This window comes from Pseudorca crassidens, chromosome 9, assembly GCF_039906515.1.
Source record: "Pseudorca crassidens isolate mPseCra1 chromosome 9, mPseCra1.hap1, whole genome shotgun sequence".
Classification (NCBI taxonomy): domain Eukaryota; kingdom Metazoa; phylum Chordata; class Mammalia; order Artiodactyla; family Delphinidae; genus Pseudorca; species Pseudorca crassidens.
This window is the reverse complement of record NC_090304.1, coordinates 49,162,120-49,181,857: the sequence shown is the minus strand read 5'-3', so window position 1 is coordinate 49,181,857 and position 19,738 is coordinate 49,162,120. Positions and strand designations below refer to the sequence as shown.

At 41.6% G+C, this 19,738-nt stretch overlaps 1 pseudogene; it reads left to right on the top strand.

Annotated features, from left to right (window-relative positions):
* Positions 1 to 382: 382 nt before the first annotated feature.
* Positions 383 to 19,062, top strand: LOC137231135 (olfactory receptor 52M1-like; annotated as a pseudogene).
* Positions 19,063 to 19,738: the final 676 nt, after the last annotated feature.

Sequence of the window (19,738 nt, the reverse complement as noted above, 5' to 3'; positions counted from 1 at the left end):
ATTGATCCTGGAGCCACTCATTTTTTGAACACTTGATTAAGTTAACCCCAAAAGGCAAAATGGTGTAGAGAGTCTCCAAAAAGCTTCTCCAAAAGCTTTTTGCAGTCTCTAGCCTGTCAGATTGGGGCCACCAACTTAAAACACAGTTTGTTTGCACGGCAGAGTGCCCAGTCCCACGGCTGGGGTGAGATTTGTTAACTAAATTGGATGCTACAGTGGCTTTCACACCTGGATGACTGGAAATCATGGTATCCTGTGCCTTGCAGGTGGCCCTCTGTCAAGGAATGGAGGAGCCCACCAACAGCATTCCTGAAGACATCTTTCTTTGGGATCATGGGCTGATGGAGGCTCAGGAAGAGCCAGGACTACTGGACCAGTAAAGATGACGCCGAAGCTGGATACTCAAAACTCTGAGCTTAAGGCGATATGCCTGAAAGGTGCAAGCAAAACAGGTATCCAGCCTTTGATAACTGCCTTTTTCGAATACCAGCTTATTCTCCCTTGTCAGTCACCATATAATACTCCCATCCTGCCTGTTAAAAAGCTCTACACTGAGTAGTACTGGTTTGTTCAGGACCTAAGAGCCATACATTAGATAGTGGAAGATGTTTACCCTGCAGACTACCTTATCTAGAGACTTCCATCAGTTCACGGTGTTAGACTTAAGAAACATTTTTCTGTATTCATTTGAATCCTGAGTCTCAAGAATTATGTTTTGGAATCCAGTTTGACAGTATTGCATCCTCAAGGATTTAAAAACTCCCCCACAATATTTGAGGACCTGCTAAGGATTTAAGAGCTCCAGCTATAGGAGCAAGTGCTGCTTCCTTAATCGCTAGGAAGATGAAGGAGAACTCAAAAACACTGTGACTACTTTGAACTTTCTGGCTGAATGAGGTTATAAAGTCTCAAAAAAAGGCCCAGATGTCCCAAACTGTGCTGAAATACCTTGGATTTGAACTGAAAAGGGGCCAAAGGAATTTGCTTCCAGATCACAGTGAGGCAGTAGCCAGAGTGGCACTGCCCACCACCAAAAGACAGTTTTGTGGGTTTCTGGGAATGGCAGGATTCTTCCACATTTGGATTGCAAACTTTGGGCTAAGAGCTAACTGTATGAGGCCCTAAAAGAGGCTGACTGTGATCCCTTAGAAGAGAGAGAATGTCAAAAGGCCTTCCAGACAATTAAGGAAAAAAGTACGACTGCTCCTTTTATGGGGTTGACAGATTTGAAAGAGCCATTTGATCTCTTTGTCCTTGAGAGGCAAGGAGTGGGGCTGGGGGCACTGACCCAGAATCTGGGGAATACAAAACACCCAGGAGACTATTTCTCAAAGACTTTGGGCATTGTAACTCAGGATGGCCAACATGTTTGAGAGCCATAGCTGCTACTTGTGATTTGTTGCAAAGGCAGAGAAATTTATTCTAGGAAAGTCAACCATGGTGCATACATCCCACTGTGTATTGCCACTTTGGGAACAAAAGTGTGGATACTGGCTTACTTCAGGCTGCTTAGGAAGATATATGGCAATTTTGCTTGATAGTCCAAATGTGACTCTAAAGACTGTGCCCTCTTTCAACCCAGCCATGTTTTTCCCCACTCCTTCGGAGGGGCCATGCATGATTGTTTGCAGATCACTGAGCAGGTATACTCTAGCCACCTGGACCTGGATCTCCCTTTGGAGATCTGGACTTGGAGATAGACTACGATGGAAGTATTCAAGGACCATGGAAACAAGATGGCTAGATATGTGGTGGTAAGCTTGCAAGAGATCCTAGAAGCAGAAGCTTTGCCAGCAGGTACCTTGGCTCAGAAGGCTGAAATGATCACCCTCACTCTAGTTTTTACATCTCGGCAAAAGTAAGAAGGTTAACATCTATACGGACTCAAAATACTCCTTTCTGGTTGTGCATGCACATGGGGCAATTTGGAAAGAGAGGACTGCTCACCTCTGAAAAGAAATCCAACATGTGCCAGATGTTTTGAAACTGCTAGATGAAGTGCTCAAGCCAAAGGAGGTGGCAATTATGCATTGCCTGAGACATCAGAGATCTGACTAGTTTCAAAAAGAAAAAAAGCTGACCAAGCTGCTAAAGCAACTTCCAGGACAAAAACTCCTCCAGTTATGGCTCTGATCCCAAGTATACATCTGACCCAATTTAGCCTGAAATGCTAAACGCACCTGAGGACCTTAAAATTTCACAAGAATGGGGGTTTGATGCTACTCATCTAGAATCTGGGGCTTGACTGGTGAATGACTAAGGAATGGTTTTAATTCCTGAACATCTAATGGAGGAAATAATTGGATCAATACACCAGGGCACCCAGTATGGGTGTGATGCCACCCTCCAGTGGATACAGGACCACCTCAAAGGACTAAACATGCAGAGGACAATTTAAAGAATCACATGAAAATGTATGATTTGTGTTAAAAATAATTCCAAGACTGGGCCTCTCCTAGCCCACATTGAAGTCCAAGCCAGAGGGGAAAGCCTGGGAGAAGACTGGCAAATAGACTTTACAGTCCTGCCCAAAGCAAAAGGAAAGTTTTGCTACCTGCTGGTGATGGTAGACACCTTTATAGGTTGGGTAGAAACATGCCCTTGCCAGACTGAAGAAGTTTCAGATGTAGTAAAGGTTTGCTTAAGGAGATAATTCCTAGATTTGGGCTACCCAGCTAAATTCAGAGTGCCAGCAGAGGCACCTTTATTGCTAATGTTACTCAGGAGGTATCTAAACAACTTGGAATAAAATGGGATTTGCATGAATCTTGGAGGCTTCAGTCAACTGAGAAGATGGAAAAGATGAATGATACTTTAAAGAGAACTACAGCTAAAATCTGTTGTGAACCTAACTTAATATGGGATAGAGTATTCCTGTTTGCACTGCTTAGAATTAGAGTGGCCCCTAGAAGCAGGCTCCAATTGAGTACTTATGAAGTACTGTGTAGGAGGCCTATCCTCTATTCTGAGTGGGTAGGTAGACAGATACCTGATCAAAAGGTAAAATAACTAGACACTATGTTATGTACATTCTTATTTTTTTTAAGTGTTATTAATAAATTTGCTACTAATCTATTTTTCGACAAACGTTACCCTCCACCATATTAGACCTGGAGACTGGGTATTCCTAAAAACTTGGAAGGATGCACACCTGGAGAACCAACTCCAGACCTGGTGGGTGGGGCCTTACCAGGTTCTGCAAATAACCTGGTTCACTTCTATTAAATTAACAGGAGTCAAGCTGTGGATCCATCACATGAGTGAAGCTGCCTCCTGACTTGACTATAAATCTACAGTCATCCCCATTTACAAAAAAAAAAAAAATAAGACATCTACAGCCCTAGCAGAAAGTCAGTTCTTCTGCAAGTCTGAACTGGGGGCTCTGGTTAAAATCAAAGAAAGTATCTTAGATAAGTAATGAATGACTCATACCAATTCATAATAATATTTGTAATTGGTTGGAGTATTTTTCTGATTATTTGCTTATGTCCCTTTGCTTGCTTCCTGATTTAACCATTTATCTGAGTGTATGGTAGGCAAACTTGTTGTCATGATATTAATAGGAGATACTTAACCCTGTTCTAACTTAATCCTTGTAATAATGGGGTTAGTACCAAAGGTTAGGGTCACCAGTGTTTTCCCATAAGCTGTTGGCCCTGAGTATACTGATGGCTCTTGTAATTATCATCTCACTGGTGTCTGCTGCCTCCTAGAAAGAAAATAATTATGTTGTCTCAGAGTATAGCCAGAGGTGAAAATTTAAGTGGTTGTTGGATGTATCATATCATCTCTCAAACTATTCATGAACAAAATCTCCCTTCAATGGTCCTGATAATTGATTTTGATATTGTACTGGACCCCATGACCGCCTATAATCTTTTGCCTTCAAACATCACATTCCAAATCCAGAGATTTAGGGGACCTCAAAATATTCCAATCCCTTGCTTCATTCTGTTTGAGGTGGCTTCCATTTCAGGGAAAGTTACTATTGGTCCATTGCAGTCCCTTGCATTTCTCATGAGAAAATGTGATGCCCCCAAATCACCTGAAATGTATAATTGACAAATGTGTAAGGGCTAAAAATAACATCCATTCTGGAGAGCCAAACAAGTTAGATACCATGCAAACAAACTATGGAAGTCTTGCAATGGCTCTTGCCTCTGGCTTGATAATGTAATTTCTGAACTCCCCAAAAATGAAAGCATCAATGACTACCTGGGAGGTAAAGCTGGTGCTACTCCAGGATATATTTGTTGTATAGCGAGTGACTCACCAACATGAGGATGGGCACATTGCTTAGATAGCTAGCAAATTGAAGGGTCATGCCTGCTGGGACACTTTATAACCCCTCTTTCCATGCACAGCCCAGAGAACATCACTTCCCTCCCTAAACCAAACCCTAACCTTTAGAGAGATGTTGGCAGGGTATGAGGACAATATAAGATAAAGTATTCTTGGCATCTTCATACCAAGGTTAGAGTGTGTCAATATAGATATGATTCATAACGTTGCCACAATTGGACAAACTGCCGAGGACATGGCTAAAAGTACTGTGGTCCAATAAACATCTTTGGATTCAATGACTTGAGTGGTCCTCAATTATAGAGTAGCCCTTGATTTCTTAGTGGCAAAATGAGAGTATGTGTAGGGGCTCATACCGTGTGCTGAATGATATAAATACCTCTAGAGAAACTGAAACATATCAAAAGGCTACTTGGTTGCAGGATGCAGGTAAAGAGGACCTGTTCCAGGACTTATTTTCCTGGTTGCCATCTGGGAAAAAAAGGACTCTTTCGGGGATTGCTACAAGATTGCATTTTGATCATCATTCTTATTGTAATCTGTTAATTCTCAAATGTTTGTCTACGTGCTGTGACAAAGCAAAGAGGGATGTAGTGTGTTCATAATACAAAATACTGATATTAGGTCTGGGACTCAGGAATTCTTTGAAATGATAGTCTTTCTCTCCTCTAATCCTGAAAGGCTAACATCATCAACTACACTCAGCAGGAATTAGCCAGAGACGTCGTCACCCCTGTTCCCCTCATGATTGAGGAATATGGAAGAAAGGAGGAGAATGAAACCAAGCAGATCCCTATGGGGCCTTCCTGGGTATAAGGCCCTCTGCATCCCGTTTCTCATTTGTAGAAAAATCTTTGGTCTCCTAGGCCTTCCAAGCTTCAAAAAGCAGACTTGAGCAGTTAAAAGTGGACAAGTGAGAAAATGCAGAAACAAAGAAAAAGAAGTCAAGCAAGAGAAGTAATAATAGCTTGAACAACAGTTCAGCCATAAAACAGTCACAGGACTCCTAGTTTCTCCCCAGCGGATATAGATAACAATGTGGTTCATATCCTTGAGTTGTTTTTACAGAAATCAGGACCCCATGGGATGGAAAGTGCTGACCACAGTCAGGGACACCCAGACAGTTGAAACCAGAAGAGTGATGACCAAGATGCCAGAAATCTCTCTTTGTTGCTTAAGACCCAACCAATCAGAAGAACCCCTGAGCTGATCATGCATTTAAGATATTTACCCTAAATTTTAATCGTTGAAAATCCTTACCTGGCTGGGAAAACTGGACAGCTACATGTAAAAGAATGAAATTAGAACAGTCCCTAACACCATACACAAAAATAAACTCAAAATGGATTAAAGACCTAAATGTAAGGCCAGAAACTATCAAAATTTTGGAGGAAAACATAGGCAGAACACTCTGAGATAAATCACAGCAAGATCCTTTTTGACCCACCTCCTAGAGAAATGGAAATAAAAACAAAAATAAACAAATGGCACCTAATGAAACTTAAAAGCTTTTGCACAGCAAAGGAAACCATAAACAACACCAAAACACAACCCACAGAATGGGAGAAAATATTTGCAAATGAAGCAACTGACAAAGGATTAATCTCCAAAACATACAAGCAATTCATGCAGCTCAAAATCAAAAAAACAAACAACCCAATCCAAAAATGGGCAGAAGACCTAGACATTTCTCCAAAGAAGATATACAGATTGCAAACAAACAAATGAAAGAATGCTCAACATCATTAATCATTAGAGAAATGCACATCAAAACTACAATGAGATATCATTTCACACCAGTCAGAATGGCCATCATCAAAAAATCTACAAACAATAAATGCTGGAGAGGGTGTGGAGAAAAGGGAGCCCTCTTGCACTGTTGGTGGGAATGTAAATGGATACAGCCACTATGGAGGTTCCTTAAAAAATTAAAAATAGAACTACCATATGAGCCGGCAATCCCACTAGTGGGCATATACCCTGAGAAAACCATAATTCAAAAAGAGTCATGTACCACAATGTTCATTGTAGCTCTATTTACAATAGCCAGGATGTGGAAGCAACCTAAGTATTCATCAACAGATGAATGGATAAAGAACACGTGGCACATATATACAATGGAATATTACTCAGCCATAAAAAGAAACAAAACTGAGTTATCTGTAGTGAGTTGGATGGACCTAGAGTCTGTCATACAGAGTGAAGTAAGTCAGAAAGAGAAAAACAAATACTGTATGCTAACACATATATATGCAATCTAAGAAAAAAAAATTGTCATGAAGAACCTAGGGGCAAGATGGGAATAAAGACACAGCCTACTAGAGAATGGACTTGAGGATATGGGGAGGGGGAAGGGTAAGCTGGGACAAAGTGAGAGAGTGGCATGGACATATATACACTACCAAACGTAAAATAGATAGCTAGTGGGAAGCAGCCGCATAGCACAGGGAGATCAGCTCGGTGCTTTGTGACCACCTAGAGGGGTCAGATATGGAGGATTGGAGGGAGGGAGATGCAAGAGGGAAGAGATATGGGAACATATGTATATGTATAACTGATTCACTTTGTTATAAAGCAGAAACACACCATTGTAAAGCAATTATACTCCAATAAAAATGTTAAAAAAAAAAAGTCATGTACCAAAACGTTCATTACAGCTGTATTTACAATAGCCAGGACATGGAAGCAACCTAAGTGTCCATCAACAGATGAATGCATAAAGAAGATGTGGCACATATATATAATGGAATATTACTCAGCCATAAAAAGGAAAGAAACTGAGTTATTTTTAGTGAGGTGGATGGACCTAGAGACTGTCATACAGAGTGAAGTAAGTCAGAAAGAGAAAAACAAATACTGTATGCTAACACATATATATGGAATTTAAAAAAAAAAGAAAATGGTGAGAAGAACCTAGGGGCAAGATGGGAATAACGATGCAGAACTACAGGAGAACGGACTTGAGGATATGGGGAGGGGGAAGGGTAAGCTGGGACAAAGTGAGCGAGTGGCATGGACATATATACACTACCAAACGTAAAACAGATAGCTAGTGGGAAGCAGCTGCATAGCACAGGGAGATCAGCTCAGTGTTTTGTGACCACCTAGAGCGGTGGGATAGGGAGGGTGGGAGGGAGAGAGATGCAAGAGGGAAGAGATATGGGGACATATGTATATGTATAACTGATTCACTTTGTTATAAAGCAGAAACTGACACACCATTTTAAAGCAAGTATACTCTAATAAAGATGTTTAAAAAAAGAAAAAAAAAACCCTTACCTGAAAGCCACGGGGGAGTTGGGGTCCTTTGAGCATTAGCTACCTATTGTATTGTTATACATTTCCTTTTAGTGAAAAGGAAAAAGCTTCAGGAGATGATAGCAGAGGAACCAAAGTATAGCAGCACAAGGCAACAAGGGGATGAGAACATAAGACAAGAAGAGTACTTGGTGATGCTGGGATAGGGATTTCATTCAATGGCTAAGAATAGAAGGTATTTTTAAATTAGGATAATACAACCTAACACTTGCTAGGTCATTCTGACACCCAAATTAACTGACATTTCCTAGTGGTATCTAGCCAAATACGAATATCTATGAGGATGTATATCACAAGGGGATTCCCATCTAATTGTATATCCATGGTTGTTTTAGGTTCTAACAAAATCCTCCCATGTGTGGAAAACACAGAATGGAGTAGACTATCAATAACCTACATAAGAGTGGATATGGGGAGGCTAGGGATTGGATGGGTTCAGGCTCAGAGAAAATTTATGGGTAGGATGAAGGAGGTACAGGGAATTCATTATAAGTACAGGGAGCCAGATACAGGGCTAAAGAATGTGGGAAAGCTCACAAAAGAGGTGAAACTCAGGGGTGGGTATCAAGAAGAGATGGGGATAAAGAATTCAGGTATAGGAATAACTTGGTCCAGGACACATGTCTAGTGTCAGTACTAGCAGTTAGAAGCAGACAGATGTGGGCTCATGTCTATGCTCTTAACCACTGTGGTGTACCACTTCCCTCAAACAAAGGATGAGTTCAGGTTTGATTCAATACCCCAGCTCTAACACTTGTAAGCCATGAATTTGAAAAAATGCTTTACCTATACCGAGCATCCGTATTCCTATTTTGAATGAGAATTAATCTTCTAGCTTCAGAGAAGATGAATTTTCATTTCACGCAAGTATTTTTTCCCTTCTAATCATTTCATTCCCTGGTCTAACAAGCTCAGGGTTCTGTTCATACACCAGAGTTGTGCATGAACACTGGCTTATTTCAGAGCAAGAGTAACAACTCATTGGTAAGGGTATAAACCAGAAATGCAGTATTCAATTTATAAACAGAAATGGAGCTACATATTTGGGGTTGCTGGTATCATTATGTTGGCCTGAAGCAGCACATTCTCTTCAGCTTTGACTGACCTACATTGGAAGCTAGGTTGCAAGATAGGTTTGTCTTATCTAATTAACCCTGAATTGGCACAGTCAAAGGAAGGATTAAGATATTTATTGACACCAAGCTTGATGCTTTCCTTTGTTCTGTAGAGCCCAGTCAGCCATTGGTATCTCATGCTTGTGCCAGGATGCCCTCTCCTGGACAGTGTTAGAATGAGCACAGATAATGTTTGCTTCTGATTCACCTCTGCTTCCAAGGCTGAATACACATCTGATTTAATATATATTTAAGGTGAAGAAAGTTAATTTCTAATGCTCTTCTGCATATCTCATACCTCTGCATCAATTGAGAGGTTGTTTTGAGTTGGTTCATAAAATCAAGTTAAAGAGAGAAGCCTTATTTTAGCCTTCAATTTAAATGCACTGATTTATTGAATACTTATTTCTAAATAACATGCAAGAGGGGGAGAGGGGGAAGATGGTAGAAGAGTAAGATGCGGAGATCACCTTCCTCCCCACAAATACATCAGAAATACATCTACACATGGAACAACTCCTACAGAACACCTACTGAACGCTGGCAGAAGACCTCAGACCTCCCAAAAGGCAAGAAACTCCCCCACGTACCTGGGTAGGGCAAAAGAAAAAAGAATAAACAGAGACAAAAGGATAGGGACAGGACCTGCACTAGTGGGAGGGAGCTGTGAAGGAGGAAAGGTTTCCACACACTAGGAAGCCCCTTTGCGGGCGGAGACTGTGGGTGGCGAAGGGGGGAAGCTTCGGAGCCATGGAGGAGAGCGCAGCAACAGGGGTGCGGAGGGCAAAGCAGAGAGATTCCTGCACAGAGGATCGGTGCCGACTGGCACTCACCAGCCAGAGAGGCTTGTCTGCTCACCCGCCCTGGCGGGCTGGGAGCTGAGGTTTCTCAAGTGCTCATGGAACATTCTCCAGGATAGATCATATCTTGGGTCACAAATCAAGCCTTGGTAAATTGTATCAAGTATCTTTTCCGACCACAATGCTATGAGGCTAGATATCAATTACAGGAAAAGATCTGTAAAAAATACAAACACATGGAGGCTAAACAATACACTACTTTATAACGAAGTGATCACTGAAGAAATCAAAAAATACCTAGAAACAAATGACAATGGAGACACGACGACCCAAAAGCTATGGGATGCAGCAAATGCAGTTCTAAGAGGGAAGGTTATAGCAATACAATCCTACATTAAGAAACAGGAAACATCTCAAATAAACAACCTAACCTTGCACCTAAAGCAATTAGAGAAAGAAGAACCAAGAAACCCCAAAGTTAGCAGAAGGAAAGAAATCATAAAGATCAGATCAGAAATAAATGAAAAAGAAATGAAGGAAATGATAGCAAAGATCAATAAAACTAAAAGCTGGTTCTTTGAGAAGATAAACAAAATTGATAAACCATTAGCCAGACTCATCAAGAAAAAAAGGGAGAAGACTCAAATCAATACAATTAGAAATGAAAAAGGAGAAGTAACAACTGACACCGCAGAAATACAAAAGATCATGAGTTACTACAAGCAACTCTATGCCAATAAAATGGACAACCTGGAAGAAATGGACAAATTCTTAGAAATGCACAACCTGCCAAGACTGAATCAGGAAGAAATAGAAAACATGAACAGACTAATCACAAGCACTGAAATTGAAACTGTGATTAAAAATCTTCCAACAAACAAAAGCCCAGGACCAGATGGCTTCACAGGCGAATTCTATCAAACATTTAGAGAAGAGCTAACACCTACCCTTCTCAAAGTCTTCCAAAATATAGCAGAGGGAGGAACACTCCCAAACTCATTCTACGAGGCCACCATCACCCTGATACCAAAACCAGACAAGGGTGTCACAAAGAAAGAAAACTACAGGCCAATATCAATGATGAACATAGATGCAAAAAACCTCAACAAAATACTAGCAAAGAGAATCCAACAGCACACTGAAAGGATCATACACCATGATCAAGGGTGGTTTATTCCAGGAATGCAAGGATTCTTCAGTATACGCAAATCAATCAATGTGGTACACCATATTAACAAATTGAAGGAGAAAAACCATATGGTCATCTCAATAGATGCAGAGAAAGCTTTCGACAAAATTCAACACCCACTTATGATAAAAACCCTCCAGAAAGTAGGCATAGAGGGAACTTACCTCAACATAATAAAGGCCATATATGACAAACCCACAGCCAACATCATCCTCAATGGTGAAAAGCTGAAAGCATTTCCACTAAGATCAGGAAGAAGACAAGGTTGCCCACTCTCACCCCTCTTATTCAACATAGTTTTGGAAGTTTTAGCCACTGCAATCAGAAAAGAAAAGGAAACCAAATCGGAAAAGAAGAAGTAAAGCTTTCACTGTTTGCAGATGACATGATACTATACATAGAGAATCCTAAAGATGTTACCAGAAAACTACTGGAGCTAATCAATGAAATTGGCAAAGTAGCAGGATACAAAATTAATGCACAGAAATCTCTGGCATTCCTATACACTAATGATGAAAAATCTGAGAGTGAAATCAAGAAAACACTAGCATTTACCCTTGCAACAAAAGAATAAAATATCTAGGAATAAACCTACCTATGGAGACAAAAGACCTGTATGCAGAAAATTATAAGACACTGATGAAAGAAATTAAAGACGATACAAATAGATGGAGAGATATACCATGTTCTTGGATTGGAACAATCAACATTGTGAAAATGACTCTACTACCCAAAGCAATCTACAGATTCAATGCAATCCCTATCAAACTACCAATGGCATTTTTCACAGAACTAGAACAAAAAATTTCACAATTTGTATGGAAACACAAAAGACCCCGAACAGCCAAAGCAATCTTGAGAACGAAAAACGGAGCTGGAGCAATCAGGCTCCGACTTCAGACTATACTACAAAGGTACAGTAATCAAGACCCTATGGTACTGGCACAAAAACAGAAAGATAGATCAATGGAACAGGATAGAAAGCCCAGAGATAAACCTGTGCACACATGGTCACCTTATCTTTGATAAACGAGGCAGGAATATACAGTGGAGAAAGGACAGCCTCTTCAATAAGTGGTGCTGGGAAAACTGGACAGGTACATGTAAAAGAATGAAATTAGAACACTCCCAAACACCATACACAAAAATAAACTCAAAATGGATTAAAGACCTAAATGTAAGGCCAGACACTATCAAACTCTTAAAGGAAAACATAGGCAGAACACTCTATGACATAAATCACAGCAAGATCCTTTTTGACCCACCTCCTAGAGAAATGGAAATAAAAACAAAAATAAACAAATGGGACCCAATGAAACGTCAAAGCTTTTGCACAGCAAAGGAAACCAGAAACAAGACCAAAAGACAACCCTCAGAATGGGAGAAAATAGTTGCAAGTGAAGCAACTGACAAAGGATTAATCTGCAAAATTTACAAGCAGCCCATACAGCTCAATAGCAAAAAAACAAACAAACCAATCCAAAAATGGGCAGAAGACCTAAATAGACATTTCTCCAAAGATATACAGACTGCCAACAAACACATGAAAGAATGCTCAACATCATTAATCATTAGAGAAATGCAAATCAAAACTACAATGAGATATCATCTCACACCAGTCAGAATGGCCATCATCAAAAAATATAGAAACAATAAATGCTGGAGAGGGTGTGGAGAAAAGGGAACACACTTGCACTGCTGGTGGGAATGTGAATTGGTACAGCTACTATGGAGAACAGTATGGAGGTTCCTTAAAAATCTACAAATAGAACTACCATATGACCCAGCAATCCCACTAGTGGGCATATACCCTGAGAAAACCATAATTCAAAAGGAGTCATGTACCAAAATGTTCATTGCAGCTCTATTTACAATAGCCCGGAGATGGAAACAACCTAAGCGTCCATCATCGGATGAATGGATAAAGAAGATGTGGCACATATATACAATGGAATACTACTCAGCCATAAAAAGAAACGAAATTGAGCTATTTGTAATGAGTTGGGTAGACCTAAAGTCTGTCATACAGAGTGAAGTATGTCAGAAAGAGAAAGACAAATACCGTATGCTAACACATATATATGGAATTTAAGAAAAAATGTCATGGAGAACCTAGGATTAAGACAGGAATAAAGACACAGACCTACTAGAGAACCAACTTGAGGATATGTGGAGGGGGAAGGGTAAGCTGTGACAAAGCGAGAGAGAGGCATGGACATATATACACTACCAAACTTAAGGTAGACATCTAGTGGGAAGCAGCCGCATAGCACAGGGAGATCAGCTGGGTGCTTTTTGACCGCCGGGAGGGGTGGGATAGGGAGGGTGGGAGGGAGGGAGACGCAAGAGGGAAGAGATATGGGAACATATGTATAGGTATAACTGATTCACTTTGTTATAAAGCAGAAACTAACACAGCATTGTAAAGCAATTATTCTCCAATAAAGATGTAAAAATAAATAGTAAATATCAAATAAATAAATAACATGGAAGTGATCCAGTACAGAGAAACATAGCTCATATATTAAAATCTAAAAGGCAGAGCTCATCATTTGGACAAGGTGATTACTGACCCAAATTTCGAAAGCTAGATATGAATCTGTATGGAATGAAATTCCTCCTTTTACTGGGCTGAGGGTATAACATGTTCACAGGCATTGGAGCAAGAAATTACCCTGTATATTTCAGCAACCACAAGCAGTTTTACATAGAATATATCATTTAAGATTGGGGAGCAGGTAGCAAGCTTTTAGAAGTTCCTAGCTTCTCCTGAGGTGCGAGAGAAGTAGAATCCTCTGGAAAGGGCGTAGAAGTAAAAATTAGATTATTTCTGTATTGATTCTAGATCATTAACCCCTGCCCTGACATTGGCTCCTGGTCTGAGGGAAACGATTAAGGATGTCTGTCTCAGTCTTAACCCCTCCCAGAAGCAAAAACAGCAGTGATGGTAATAACAATGCTGTTTCAGCACCTGGTATGTTTCCTTACTGGTCCGTTTTTATACAGTATCTCAATTATGAGAGCTACCCAGAGATAGGTATTATTCCTATTTTATGCTTGAATAATTGAGTATGAAACAATTTGTTCAAGTTTACACAGTGAGTATGTAACCAAGCTGGCTTGCAAACTCAAGCCTTTTCAGCTTCAAAGCCCATGTCTTGTCACATGTCCTAAAGCGTGATGCCCCACAACCCATGACAAGCCCATTAGGACACACCAGGGGATAAGCCAAACAGAAAAGTTTTCCTCCTTTCTAAGAAATGGGATTTTAGGTTGGGAAGTTTAGGTTCAGAAAGATTTAAAGGAGATGCACTGCTCTACTCAAGTCTCTGGGGTCCTTCTCTTACAATGTAAAGCAGAATGAGGGAAAAACCTGCACTATCTCATTTGTAGGTAATAGCCACTTGTCTTTTTTTTTTTTTTTGCGTGACGTGGGCCTCTCACTGTTGTGGCCTCTCCCGTTGCGGAGCACAGGCTCTGAACGCGCTGGCCCAGCATCCATGGCTCACGGGCCCAGCTGCTCTGCGGCATGTGGGATCTTCCCGGACCGGGGCACGAACCCGTGTCCCCTGCATCGGCAGGCAGATTCTCAACCACTGCACCACCAGGGAAGCCCCCACTTGTCTGTCTTGAAGTTAATTCAGGACTCTACCACCATCTCCAAGTGCTGTAAGGATATCAAACTTCCTTAGAGATTGACAGCCAGACTGAGCTCTAATCCCAAGAAGATTCTTCATCCCTCCTCTAGAAAAGCCTTTCTGATTTCTACTTGGTGTCCTTAGACTAGCTGTAGACTACAGGGAGGTTGGAGAACAAGCAAGAGCAGGACTTGGACCCAAGGGATCATGGTTCAAATAAGAAGTCTCCCCTACATAGATCCAGACCTCTATGGACCAACCCTGACATACTGCAGATAACTGTTCAGTTTTAGAATCTGTGTCCATTCTGTGGGACAAAGCCTGCTATTTTCCTTCTCCACTGAGATGATGGGAAGGTTAGAAATGAAATTCCCTTTACCCCTGAACAGAATGCTTATAAGTGACAGGCCTCAGAGGCATTTGCAGAGCCCCAGGTTCTTGTTGACACTACCCATCCCAGGTAAGAGCATCTTACAAGGAGAATCTAGAAAAGGAGTAAAAGTCATCAGTAAGCATTCCCAACTCATAAGGAAGAGCAGACTTGGGACTCCTGGGCATCCAACTTTAGATCATGATCCTGTATAAGTCTCCAAGACCCAAAAGGAAGGAATTCTCTTGGAAGGTGACTTAGAAAGGGTGGAGTCCACATAGAGTCACACACAAGGAGGCTGAAGAGGACTCTAGTTCACTAGCCAATACAGGATCCTCCAAAATACCTCCAGGTGCTTTAAAAAGGCATGATATTTTATTTTTATTTAACATAGCCAGGCACCGTGCTAGCATAAGTGTTACAACAGAGAATGAGATAAACATGCTCCCTACTCTCATGAAACTTATATTCTGTTCAGGGAAACACGCAGGTAAGCAGGCAATCCATATTACTATTTGTGTGCAGTACAAAGACAGGCCTGTTTAGGGTGATACCTAAGCTGTGGAATTATGCATCTGTAAGGGTCATCTAGGTGAGGAAGGTGAGAATACTCTATTCAAACACCAGGAAAGAACATCGGTAGTTAACAGGGACAAAATAACTTGACAGAGTTGGGAAATGGCAAAATTCAGCCCCATAGGAAGGTAGTGAGCAGGGTTAGAATGGTAATAATAGTGGCTGGTGTTGGTAAATGTACTTGGATACAGCTCAGGTGGGAGCTGTCCTGTAGCCTCCTTCGATTGTGTTTAAGGTGTGAGGGCTGGGCTTCTGACTAGGGAGGCATAAGTTAAGGTGTGTTAGGATCTTAGAAAGAATAATGGTCACCAAATCTAGTCCCAAAGCTCAGCCACCTCCACCCAGCAGTTGAAGTGCATCCCCCCAGTCGTGGGTACAGTTTTCAGTTTCATATGTTCCTGGAGATGGACAGGAAGAGGAAGAGGAAGAGATGAGATGGAGATGGAATGTCCATCATGAAAACAGCTCTGTGTGTTGTTAGGTATGAGGAAGGAAAGAGGGATAAAAATCAAATCTACCTAACTCCAGGGCTTGAGGCCAGTTCATAGGAAGGGGAACATTAGACATGGATCTAATAAGGTCCGGAACGTAGTAGAGGTCTGCCTACTTTCAAGAGAAATCACTTCTTATGCCAATAATTCACTAGGTATAGATTTAGCCTCTTATGTAATTTGGTCTGTGAGATCCTCCTGTAACATGACTACTCTGCCCAAACGTAGAGGGGAACCACTGCCCCAGGGTGTGGCTCAGTAGTGATGAGACTCAACATCAGAAGGGAAGATAGTGTGCAAGATGTTTCAGTGTCTATCACAGGAGGAAGGTAACCACTGTAAGTGGGACAAGTATCAGAACAGAAGACAAATTCATTTGCCAAGTTCCGCTGATTTTTCTATTCAAAAATTTTCCCTTTTCTGGAGTAAGACATTTCTTTGCATGATTACAATTTTGCTTAGTGGGGTAAAGTAGACAAGACCCCTTTAAATGTAAATGTAGACAGCGTGGTCAAGATCATTTAGCACTTGACCACAATGAGATTACAACTCTTTTGTCTTTGGAACTAGTTCTGTGAAGTTGTCCACTTTCAGATGTGTCCTTCTGAGGAAGCAGGCAAGTTTTCAAGCGATGATACTGGTGAAGACTGTACACTATTGGGATCTGGTCTGATATATCCAAAGAAGAAGTGGCATGGTCAAGGGGGCAACTGAAGAGATCATCTACAGAGGCCTGGGAAGGGTTAAGAAAACAAGGGATGGTGGAGGCCCAGGACTAACCCCAGGGAGCAGCATCACCTAACTCAGGCCTACCAGGTAAGGCAAGATGCAGTCGCCAGAACACAAGTGTGGGGCCGGCGGGGGGGGGGTGTCACTTTTCAGGAGCTGTGGTCTTTGGTAGAAAATCACAGCACTGCCAAGTGCGCCTGGCAGAAAGGGACTGGGGAATAAGTTCTTGATGTCTAGTCTCACCCTCATCTCCTGCGTCACATGGGCTGAGCCCACCTAGAAACTGGAGGGAAAAAGAAAAGCAGTACTCCATAGATGTCAACTTCTGGGGACAGAGAACAGAGATCGGGCGGAATAGATGGAGAACAGATGGAGAATAAGCAACACAAAGGGTAAGAAACAAAAACAGGGTCCCCCCAGCCTAAAGCCTTGCCTCACCCCACCTCCTCATCTCAATCACAGGCTGATTCCTGTGCACTCTTTCTTTCCCAGCCCCAGTAACTCAGCCTTTTCACCTTCCCTTTTTCCTGCTTCTGCCAACACTTTCTCTATTCTCATTCATAGTCATCTATGAGAACCTTGAGATGGAGGAAAATCCCAGCTCAAGTAGAGGGATTCTGTGGGATAAAGTCACTACAAACAGCTTACACGAGTTGCCTGGCACCTCGTGGCATCCTCCTGGCACCATGGCTACCTGGAGAGAGACATTCCAACGTTTCTTGAAGTTTACTGAATGTATCTTTGGTTTTACACATTAGTCTCAACTGTCTAAAGAGCTAAAGCTTAGGGTTACTGTTCCTCAGACACTGCCTTCTCATTCAATCCTCATGACTTCTCTAGGACACACTACTTAATTTTGTTGTAGAATGAGGTCAGTTGTATTTAACTAATGGGATAAAGTAATTTGCCTGAAGCTCCTACTGCCAACATATGAAATCAGATCTGAAAAATTCTAAAGGCCAGATACTGGCTACTTTGCTATATCCAAACCAACTAGGCTCAAGATGTAGAAGACAAAGCTTCTTACATACTTATTCCCCTGACATTCTTCTATTGTATATAGGAACACATTCTGGCATGATCCTTTAGATCCTAAAAAAAAATAAAACTATTTCCAAGTTGTCTTTCTCAATATACATCTCCCCATTAGCCAATTACTCTGAACTCTGAGTAAGGCCAATTCTTTGGCCAAATGGTCATCTAGGCTTCGTGCTATTCTACAATGTTATATTTTTTCCCTCCTGGGGAGAACCCTCTCTGCTTTTAGAATCTTATCCTCAACTCAGCCTCCAAGAAAGCAGTAAGCCCTTGCATGGATCTGCCTTTGGGCAGACACAAACTGAGCTCCCATCATCAGCTCTCACCTGTCAGAAATCATTTTTGTTCCACCCCCTGGAGAGTCTTCTTCACCAGCTTGCATCTGCCTTGTGATCTTGGTCTGCAGATTAAATATTTCAGCTCATCCAATAGCTAATGCTGGCCCCAAGATTAAGCTTTGACTTACCATAGAGTCTAGATAGTCCCAGGGGTCTATCTAGAGTCCCAGACTGTATCTTTCAGTATCAATGCATCTCTAATCAAGGAGCCCTCACACCGAATCCTGCTTATATGATTCTGAGAAATACCTAATAGCCAACCTACAAGAGTTAAATGACTTAATAGTTACTTGTCCACCTTAGGTCACTTTCATTGATGCAAAAACATTACTTTGAGAGTCATATTGCAAAAAAGATATTCATACATTTCATTCAAATATGTATTCTGGCCTGTGCTTGAAAAATCTGTAGATATCTTCACATAGTAATAACTTGTGACATTATTCTGTAACTTTGAGGAATGTTTATAGAATCTTATCTAGTCAACAACCTATTCCTTATTATAGGACCTACGAATATTCTTGTCTTTTATTTCCAGAAAAAAGTCCTACTGCATTTTGAGGCACAAGTGAGAAGGTGCATTTATAACTAGCCACGCTCACTTTTCATAATGTCTGCTCAACACCCAGCTCACTGTCATTCCAGGATTGGAGTCCCTGCACATCTGGCTCTCCATCCCCTTTGGCTCCATATACCTGGTGGCCATGGAAGGGAATGTCACCACTCTGGCTGGTAATGGTGGAGAACTGCCTGCACCAGCCCATGTACTTCTTCCTGTGCCTAGAGGCTATCATTGACCTGGTTCTGTACACTTCCACTATTCCCAGACTGCTGGGAATCTTCTGATTTGGTGCTGTTGACATTGGCTTGGATGGCTCCTTGGCTCAAATGTTCCTCATCCACTGCTTTGCCACGGTTGAGTAAGGCATCTTCCTTGCCATGGCTTTTGACCACTACATAGCCATCTGTGACCCACTCCATCATACCACAGTGCTCATTCATACTGTGGTGGGATGTTTGGAGCTAGCTGGCCTCTTCTGGGGTGTATTCCACATTGGACCCCTGCCTCTGATGATCCACCTGCAGCTGCCCCTTTACAAAGCCTGTGTCATCTCCCACTCCTACTGTGAGCACACGGCTGTGGTCCCCTTGCCATAGCAGAGGCCAGATGGAAGCACTTAACAAGCCAGAGGGTTGAAATTACTCTAAAAACTGGTGAAAATCAAAGGGGCTTGGCCCACAGGGAGTGTTAAAGATAGTTAATAGGATATTGTGTCCCAAGGGCCAAAATAGATGGGCATCCAGCAAGGCTCTGCTTACCATTCATAGAACAAGGCAAGAATGGAGGATGAGGAGGCTGAGGATGGTCACTCCAATAAAGTCAGTCTCTTGCTCAGTTCCCAGACCTGTGCCAGTGTTAAGATCTAGGACTGTAACTAAAGAGGTACCTGGATACCTAAGTGGAAGAACTGTGAAAAAAACATGCTTATTATATGCCATGATGATTTCCTGAGACCTTCCTAAAAGATAACTTTGGCCATTTACTCAGGCAATTTTATACTAAAAAGAGGGGAATACCAAGGCATTGAAGGTTAAAGTTTGAGTTGACCCTGACACCCAGAAATCAAAAGCATAATCGTGGTCCCTCTATTAGAGTTGCGGTTCTACTCTGGGTAGCAGAGTCTAGTTAGTAATTGAAGTTTTGGAGGAAGTCAGTTCTCAGTCACTTAATGAATAATTAGAATGACTGTACTTGGTAGGTTGAGTAACTTCCATGTGGTGTTGCTGGCCTGTGAGTAAGAGCCAAAGAGTTGGGAAGGCCAAATAACCTCTA